General features: G+C 32.7%; 1 non-coding gene across 1 annotated transcript; it reads left to right on the top strand.

Annotated features, from left to right (window-relative positions):
* The first annotated feature begins 10,217 nt into the window (after positions 1-10,217).
* On the top strand, positions 10,218-10,326 carry LOC142521583 (small nucleolar RNA R71). Its single transcript, XR_012814288.1, has one exon. It is a non-coding gene; the product is annotated as a small nucleolar RNA R71 (small nucleolar RNA).
* Positions 10,327-10,625: the final 299 nt, after the last annotated feature.

Below are 10,625 nucleotides of genomic sequence, written 5' to 3'. Positions count from 1 at the left end.
TTATACAGATTCAGCCACTGGACTTTGACCAACCTGGTCACTTTGTTCTGAAGTCTCCGCTCCTGTCTGTCTAGGATTTGAACAGGTCTTTCCTCGTACGACAGATCTGGAGTCAACTGCAACGGCTCAAAACTCAAAACATGCGAAGGATTTGTTGTATACTTCCTCAGAATTGAAACATGAAATAAATTGTGTACTCCATCCTGATTCGGAGGTAGGGCTACAAGATAAGCTAGTGTCCCAACTCTATCAAGAATTTTGAACGGTTCAGTGAACCTCGGACTCAACTTGCCTCTCTTCTCAAACCTCATAACACCCTTCATAGGTGCTATCTTTACGAATACATGATCTCCTACGGCAAACTCAAGATCCCTTCTTCTCTTGTCAGCATAACTCTTTTGGCGACTCTAGGCGGTCTTCTTCCTGTCTCGGATCTTGACCACCACATCTGCAGTCTGCTGAACAATCTCTGGACCAAGTTCTGATCTTTCACCGACTTCATCAAAATTAATCGGCGATCTGAACTTCCTCCCACAGTGCCTCGTAAGGAGCCATACCTATAGATGATTGGAAACTGTTGTCGTAAGTAAACTCCACTAGAGGTAGCTTCGATTCCAAATTCCCATGGAAGTCAATCACAAAAGCTCGCAACAGATCTTCCAATATCTGAATCACTCGCTTAGACTGGCCATCTGCCTGAGGGTGGAATGTTGTACTGAATAGCAACTTGTCCACATGGTTGCATGTAAACTCTTCCAGAAGGACTATGTGAATCTCGGGTCCCTGTCAGAAACAATAGAAACTGGGATCCCGTGCAGTCGGACTATCTCCCTGATATAGAGCTCTGCATACTGAGTCATGGAGAAAGTCGTCTTGACCGGTAAGAAGTGTGCTGACTTAGTAAGTCGATCCACTATGACCTAAATGGCATTGGATCCTCTGACTGAACTCGGCAAACCAACAACGAAATCCATGGTGAAATTCTCCAATTTCCACTCGGGGATAGGGAGCGGCTTAAGCATTCCTGCTGGTCTCTCATGTTCCACTTTCACTTGCTGAAAAGTGAGAAATTCAGATACAAATCGGCGGACGCCTCGCTTCCTACCTGGCCTGTTGCGACTTTGATTGTTGCACTCCCAAGAGCAGGTTGTCCACAAGTAGTATAATTCGGTGAGTCCGAATATCGTATCCACATGGAAGCTAAGGTAATTACAAGTCCACTACAATGTCTTTTTTTTTTGTTTTTGTTTTTGTTTCTTTTTAATTTTAATTGTTTGAATCTTTAATGGGTAAATTTTAATTGTTCAAATTTTAATTTAAGTAGTTGAGATTAAAGGATCCACTCTTGGTATTTTAATAAAGTTAACATTAACGAACATTATTGAAATCCACTTAATAAAATGGTTCCAATATATTAAATAATCATATTTATATTATGTTGTATATTATTATCTTATAAGTATATAATATATACCAAAACTTATAAATGTGGTCAAGTATTTATTGTGCTATATAAATTTGTAAACACTGAATCAAGGTTCCCACTTTAAATGGTTGGTAAAACCAAACTAACATTTAAATGGTACCAAGAAATTAATATTATGATATATTTATATATATTAATCAAGGTTCTCACTTTAAATGGTTGGTAAAACCAAACAAACATTTAAATGGTTCCAATAATTTAATATTATAATATATTCATATATAATAAATCAAGGCATCCACTTTAAATGGTTGGTAACACCAAACTAACATTTAAATGGTTCCAAGAATTTAGTGTAACATATAGCAACAATAAATCAAAACTCCCACTTATAAGTAGGGTATAAAATTGCTTAAAGAAATAAATATAACAATAAATAATGATTAAATAATATAAAACATAGATTATTACCTTTTAGTAACCTTATTATCATGCCAAGAGTTTCACCTTTTCATCTCAACTTTAGGAAGTTAGCTATTCATTATTCAAAGTGTAAAACTTTGAATATGAAATTAACATGCTAATTAAATTTAAATGAAGAAATAAAGGAAAAATATATAGAGAAATATTATGAACTCAAAGGTTTGTTCATAGAATGAGGGATATCTCAATACATTACAATGCACCCCTATTTATAGCCAAATTTGGGGAGACAACCACAAATAAAATATTATTTTTTTACACAAAAGTCTTCATTGGTGTTCCAAGATATTATATTATATTACACATCAGTTTTGAAAATCTTCTTCTTGGAATTTGCTTCTTCACATAAAAAGAAACATGTGGATAATTGAGTTGTCTAGTTGTGGTATTTTTTTCAAATCATTTGACCAAGTAATTTGAGAAATATGGTCAAAATACTAGAGCATGGTAAAACTGCCACTCCTTTGATAACTTTATTTGTTGCTTAATTTGATCCCAATTGTGAGAGGATTTTTATCTCATGCCTGACACCAATATTATATATATTAACATCAACTTTCTACAGGTCCAAGAATCATCTTAATCCCATTTGCAACGCCAAGTTTATTCTTGTTTTATCGAACCTGTAAAAAGTAGTAAAAACTTGTAATTACACAACAACTTATATTTTATACAATTTATTACAAAACATATAATATTTAAACATTTAATAAAACAAAAACTATATATTTATATTATAAAATATTTAATTAATGTACAATTTTTATGTTTATCACACATCCCAACCAGCTTATTGCTAGTCCCTAGCAATTTAAGCGTTAATAGCAATACAAAACATATTGATTAATTTAAATAGAAATGTAATCAAAACTATCAAAGTGTTTAAATTAAATTTGAAAACTGTCAAAGTTATATCAAGATCATCATAATTATAATTTATGAAATAATTTGAGATGATCAATTCAAAGCTTATTTCAGGTAGTTAAATGTATACGGCCTTCAGAAATTCCTAGTAAGAGTCTCAACTCCATATCCTCACAGGTTAATAAATGTTTCAATTTATGGCAACGATTTCTCTCATGGAGTTGGAATACAGATAAATGCTCAGAAGAATGGTTTACAGAATGCAGACAGACAAACGAGCCAAACTAATCAAAAGATAGAAAATCCATTGATTCAAAATCTAGTTGTTCTTATTATATATTTTTTCCTGATATATATATATTTTTTTTTGCATAACATCATGGAATCAGACTAAGTTTATGCTTCTTGACCACATATTTATTTAATTTGTAAAATAAATTTCTCTCTCTTTTTTGTTTTTTGTTTTTTGTTTTTTTTATGAGAGATATATGGGTCGTAGCATATAACTTAAAAATTACATAGATATTCAATATCTTTCTTTTTGTATTTTTCTCCCTTTTTTTTTTAGGAAATATCATTTTTTTTCTTCAAAATAAGATCTCAAGATCTAAGCAATAGATAGTCTCTCTCATGATCAATAAAGACTCAAAAGCTGTTTTTCTCAGTCCTCTCCACTAACTCACAAAATATGTGTGAGTTTAAAATTATAGGCACTATTATAAGATATATCTTGGGCCATATACTTTAATACCTGATATTATCACAATGGTTAATCACTCAAAAAGATTTCATAAATCATATTTTTATATTGATTAGAATATTAAAATTGACTTTTTTTTCAAATAAAAATTTAAACATTCTTAAATAGATTAATGCATGTTCTAATTTAAATCTTTCAAACATGTAATGTATGACAATTTTTGCAAAAATTACTAAGATACAAACAATAAACATGATTTTATTTTAAAATAATATATAGTATTTTTTTTTATTTATTTTTTTTTAAAATTTTTTTTTTATAAGTTTGTTCTCCCCCCAATCAGAATATGACATTGTCCCTAATGTCAAAATAACTATTAATAAAGAGTACGTAATGAAAGAGATATCACCTGGAATTTTATTGAATATAACAAACTGAAACAAACGCAAACCAATCCACGACTTTTGAATCAATGATCCAACTTCATTTTTTTACTGCTTGATTGCGACCAATTGATCTTTGTTATCATCGGATCAGGCTTATGAACAAAAGCTTCCAAATCATCAATTAATTGGTCGGCAGTCGAAGCACAGATGAGCATCCGTCGTGAATTTTCTGAAATGAAATTCTGTTCCATAGCTTTATCATGAAATGTCAACAAACTGTCAAAATAATTATTGATATTCAACAAGCCCACAGGTTTATTATGGATATTAAGTTGTGCCCAAGAAACAGTGTGAAAAATTTCTTCTAATGTACCAAAACCACCTGGTAGTGCAATAAAAGCATCAGAATTTTCAATCATTTGAGTGATTCTTTCATACATAGAAGAAACTTTTAATTCCTCCCCAATCGTAACACCTGTAATATTTCCTTAAGCTAAAGCTGTAGGAATAATACCCAAAACCTGACTACCTCCAAGATGAGCAGATGTTGAAACAGATCCCATTAACCCAATATTACCTCCCCCATATACCAAGTGAATTTTTCTCTCAGCCAATATCTTTCCAAGATTATTCGCTGCTTCTATAAACACTTCATTTTTTCCAGGACTCGACCCACAAAATACACAAATATTTTTCAATGTTTGTGCAGAGGATCCAGCCATGTTTTTACTTTCTTTTTTTTTTCTGCGAAAATAGAGAGAAAGATGAGAGATTTTATAGGAGTAATATGTTATCATGACAAAACTATGGGTCACAGCTGTAAACAGACTAAATAGTAAAAACAATAATGACACACATGCATATAAACAGTAGTGTGATTGTGGCTCACAATTTTCCTCTGGTTTTACGTCCAGAAACGGCTTCAACGCCTTCTATGAGTCGAGGATACGCTTCCCATCCAATTTTCTTATAAATTAGCAAACATGGTCTTTTTTAGTCGGATTCCCAAGACTATGACGCTCATCTTGGAATTGTTTCCATAAACGGAGAAGTTCAATATGCACATGTCCACTAGAATGCGTCTCAAGAGTCAATAAGATGTTATCTAAAGACTCCTTACTCAGCCCATTCTTAATGAAACCAATTTTATCTTCTCTGTTATTGGAAACACATCCCAAAGATCTGCATCGTTTGTCACAAGTCCATCTTGCACACTTATGACAAACCCCTAAACTTTTGGCCCTTCGTTTTTTCGCATAAGTGCTTTTTCCTAATCCAGGCAAATACCGAATGAGCAATGATTGTGGAACTTCTCCTCCTAATCGGACCTTAGCTTCTATTACAAGATGAATATCTTCTGGAATTCCTTTTTGCATTAGCAATCTCAATCTTTCACACCTTCCTGCATAAATTTTTCTTAGAACATTTTCAGAAACAGAGGGAAAATATTTACAAATTTTTGAGAGAATTTTATCCACTTTGAAAAGAAAAGAAATTATTTTTTTTTATTTTTGTATCAGCAATTGTGGGAAACTGATTTAACCGACTATGAGAGTCACGGAGTACCGTTATCCGCCATTTAACCGGGAAAATAAAAATATTAAGAAAACCTGAAATAAAAACAAACAAACTTAAATGCAACAAAAAAAAAATCAAGGATCAGAAAGGGAAATAAACTCTTCTTGAAAGATTTCATTTTCTAAAAATGGTTTAAGCCTTTGTCCATTTACTTTAAAAATATCACCATTTTTAGGATTTTCAATATCCACAGCTCCATAAGTATACACATGCTTTACAACATATGGGCCTGTCCATCTTGATCGTAATTTTCCTGGGAATATGTGAAGTCGAGAATTATAAAGCAAAACTTTTTTACCAATCTCAAAAGATTTTCTAAGAATTGTTTTATCATGAAATGATTTGATTTTTGCTTTATAAATCCTTGAATTCTCATACGCGTCATTTCTGAGTTCATCAAGTTCATTAAGTTGCAATTTACGCAATTTGTTGGCATCATCCATGCTTGAATTTAAAGTTTTGATCGCCCAATAAGCTTTATGTTCCAATTCCACAGGCAAATGACAATGTTTTCCATAAACAAACCTATAGGGAGACATATTCAATGATGTTTTAAAAGCTGTTCGATATGCCCAAAGTGCATCATTAAGTCGCAGAGACCAATCTTTTCTATTTGAGTTAACAGTTTTTTCCAAAATTTGCTTTATCTCCCTATTAGCTAATTCAACTTGTCCATTTGTTTGAGGATGATAAGGAGTAGTTACTTTATGAGTAATACCATATTTTTTCATTAATGAAGCAAATGGTTTATTAACAAAGTGAGTTCCCCCATCACTTATCATGGCTCGAGGAATTCCAAATCTACTAAAAATATTTTCTTTTAAAAATTTGATGACGATTTTATGATCATTTTTTCGACATGGAATTGCCTCTATCCATTTAGAAACATAATCAACTACAACTAAAATATACAAGTATCCAAACGACGATTGAAAAGGTCCCATAAAATCAATTCCCCAACAGTCAAAGATTTCAATTTCAATGATAGGATTCAAAGGCATCATGTTTCTTTTTGAAATCGCACCCAATTTTTGACAATTTTCACAGATCTTGCAGATTTAGTGGGTGTCTTTAAACAAAGTGGGCCAATAAAATCCACACTGCAAGATTTTTGCAACCGTTTTCTTTGAAGAAAAATGTCCTCCGCATGCTTCTGAATGACAAAATTTAATGACACTACTTACCTCATTGTCGGATATGCAACGTCGAAAAATTTGATCTGGACAATACTTGAACAGATACGGATCATCCCAATAAAAGTTTTTTACCTCATTCAAAAATTTTCTTTTATCTTGGGAACTCCATTGCGGTGACATTTTTCCTGTCACAAGAAAATTTACTATGTTAGCAAACCAAGGTGTAGTAGTAACTGAAAATAGATGTTCATCAGGAAAATTATCGTTAATTGGTGTCATTTCACAAGATGATCCTGTTATTAGTCTCGATAAATGATCGGCTACGACATTCTCGGTTCCTTTTTTATCTTTGATCACAATGTCAAATTCTTGGAGTAACAAAATCCATCGTATCAGTCGTGGCTTTGCATCCTGTTTGGTAAACAAATATCTAATAGCAGAATGATCAGTAAACACAATAGTCGTTGATCCAATCAAATAAGAACGAAATTTATCTAATGCAAATATTACAACAAGTAGTTCTTTTTCAGTTGTGGTGTAATTCATTTGAGCATTGTTTAAAGTTCTACTTGCATAATATATCACATAAGGCTTACCGTTTTTTCTTTGACCCAGTACTGCACTGACTGCATAATCACTCGCATCGCACATGATTTCAAATGGTAAAGACCAGTCAGGAGGTTGCATGATAGGAGCTGATGTTAAATGTCGAATAATTTTATCAAAAGCATTTTGACATTCTTGAGTCCACTCAAATGCAGTGTCTTTTGTTAAGAGGTTACAAATGGGTTTAGAGATTAAACTAAAGTCCTTTATAAACCTCCGATAAAATCCAGCATGTCCCAAAAATGAGCGAATTTCTTTAATGGTTTTTGGAGGGGGTCAATTGGCAATGACATCAACTTCAATTCCATGAGATGACACGACATGTCCCAAAACAATTCCAGAAGTAATCATGTAATGACATTTTTCCCAATTTAAAATAAGACCTTTTTCCTCGCATCTTTTTAAAACTTTTTCCAAATTTTCAAGACAATTATCAAATGTATTCCCAAAGACAGTTAAATCATCCATGAAAATTTCCAAACAATTTTCAACCATGTCGCAAAAAATGCTTAGCATACATCTTTGAAATGTTGCTGGGGCATTGCATAAACCAAATGGCATCCTTCTGAATGCAAATGTTCCAAAAGAACATGTGAATGTAGTTTTTTCTTGATCTTCGAGTGCAATGAGAATTTGATAATAACCTGAATATCCATAAAGAAAACAGTAGTATGGATTACTTGCTACTCTTTCTAAAATTTGATCCAAAAATGGTAATAGAAAATGATCTTTTCTAGTGGCGCCATTTAATTTTCTATAATCAATACACATCCGCCAACTAGATGGGACTCGACTTGTTAACAATTCACCTTTTTCATTTTTTATCACTGTGATGCCAGATTTTTTTTGGAACTACTTGTGTTGGGCTTACCCACTTATTATCAGAAATAGGGTAGATAATCCCAACATAAAGTAGTTTGAGAACTTCAGTTTTCACAACATCTTTCATGTGTGGATTTAATCTCCTTTGTGGTTGTTGAGATGTTTTAGCATTTTCTTCTAAATGAATTTTGTGTGTGCAAATTAGTGGATTAATGCCCTTGAGATCTTTTAGTGTCCAACCAATTGCATTTTTAGGTCTTTTAAGCATATCAACTAATTTACCTTCTTGATCACTTTCTAGTTTGGAAGAAATTACCACCGGATATGTTTCATCTTCTCCAAGAAATGCATACTTCAATTCTTCTGGCAAGGGTTTTAACTCCAATATGGGTGGTTCGTCTTTGTTCTCATATTTTTCCTCAAATTCTTTTTCTGATCCTGGTAATGAGTGATACCTGATAAAATCATCAAGATCAATTTCAATATTTTCTTTAACAGTTTCAATTGAACAAATATCTAATTGATCACGAATACTCCCTTCTTGAATGTTTTCTTCCACAAGAGTTTCAATAAGATTTTCATCTTCACTTTCATCTCCTTTGTCATGTGGTTGCTTACAAAGATTAAAAACATTGAGCTCCAAGGTCATGTTACCAAATGACAACTTCATTATTCCATTCCTGCAATTTATAAGGGCATTAGAAGTTGCTAAAAATGGACGACCCAGAATTACAGGAATTGCATTACAAGCTTCGATAGGTTGTGTATCTAAAACTATGAAATCGACAGGATATACAAAGTTATCAACTTGGACCAATACGTCTTCTATCATACCTCTTGGCACTTTAACAGATCTATCGGCAAGTAAAAGTGTTACCGAAGTTGATTTTAACTCGCCTAGATTGAGTTATTGATAAACTGAATATGGAAGTAAATTCACACTAGCTCCAAGATCAAGCAAGGCTTTTTTAATCTTTCGTTCTCCAATAATACATGAAATAGTAGGACAACCAGGGTCTTTGTATTTCAAAGTATTATTATTTTGAATGATTGCACTTACTTGTTCGGCTAAAAATGCTTTCTTTTTCACATTCAATTTTCTTTTCGCAGTGCACAAGTCTTTCAAAAATTTGGCATATGATGGTACCTGTTTTATTGCATCTAATAAAAGAATATTAACTTTTACTTGTTTAAAAATATCATATATATCAGAATTCAAATTTGATTTTTTTGTATTTTTCAATGCATGAGGGAATGGTGGTGACACTGTCTGTTGAACCTCCTCTTCGCATTTTATGGGTTCCACTTCCTTACCCTTTGGAGTTGATTTATCATCATCTTCACAAGGTTCAAGAATGGATTTTTCCACAACCTTACCACTTCGAAGGGTAATAACAGATTTTACCTGATCCATCGATTGAGTTCCAGAAGTTCCAGTTTGTGAATGATGATCCTTGGGATTAGGCAGAGGTTGTGAAGGAAATTTACCTTTTTCATGAACATTAAGTGCATATGCAAATTTAGCAAGAGTATCTTTCAAATCTGTCATGGTTTGAGCAGTTTGAGTATTGATAGACTCTTGCTTTGCAATGAAAGAATTCAATGTATCTTCCAAATTTTTTTTAGGTGGAGGAACATAAGGTGCATAATTTTGAAAATTTTGTTGATTTTGGAAATGTGGTTGTGAAAATTGTGCAGCATTATCATTCCTCCAACTAAAATTTGGATGATTTCGCCAACCTGGATTGTAATTTTGAGAAAATGGTTCAAAATTTGGCCTTTTGAAATTGTTCAAAACATTGGCTTGTTCATGGAGACACTCTTTAAAAGAGGGCAAAGTGGGACAATCTTTTGTAAAATGATCACTTGTATCACAGATGTGACACACAATTTCTTGAACAGATTTTAATTGACCATTCTTTTTCAATTCAAGTGCCTCAACTTTTCTTGCCAAAGAGGTAAATCTAGCTTGAAGATCATGTTCATCTTTGAGAGTGTACATACCTCCACCAGATGTAGGAGATTGAATCTTGTTTGATGGTTCGATTGTACCTATAGAGTCCCAATTTTGAGCATTTTCAGCTAATGAATCGAGATACTCAATTGTCTCATTTGGATCTTTATCTTCAAATGTTCCATTACACATAAATTCAACCATTTGCCTATCTTTAGATGTTAAGCCTTCATAAAATTGAGAAACAACTCTCCAAATTTCAAAACCATGATGTGGACAAAGATTAAGCAATTCTTTGTATCTATCCCAACACTGATAAAAAGTTTCTCCTTGTTTTTGAGTGAAAGTAATGATTTGCCTTTTGAAAGAATTTGTTCTATGAGATGGAAAAAACTTTTTCAAAAATTGTTGTTGCAATTCATCCCAAGTTCGAATGGATCCCGATCTAAGATTTTGTAGCCAAGTTTTAGCTTTATCTTTTAAAGAAAAAGGAAAAAGCTTAAGTCGAATGGTGTTCATGCTACAATTTAGATCATTATATGTGTTGCACACTTCTTCAAACTCTCGTAAATGCATGTATGGATTTTCAGAATCTAAGCCATGAAAATTGGGTAAAAGTTGGATAATACCAGGCTTAAAATTGAAATGAGATGCATCAGGGGGAAAAACT

This window comes from Primulina tabacum, chromosome 12, assembly GCF_025594145.1.
Source record: "Primulina tabacum isolate GXHZ01 chromosome 12, ASM2559414v2, whole genome shotgun sequence".
Lineage (NCBI taxonomy): Eukaryota > Viridiplantae > Streptophyta > Magnoliopsida > Lamiales > Gesneriaceae > Primulina > Primulina tabacum.
The sequence above is the reverse complement of the archived record's forward strand: the minus strand, read 5'-3'. Positions and strand labels throughout refer to the sequence as shown.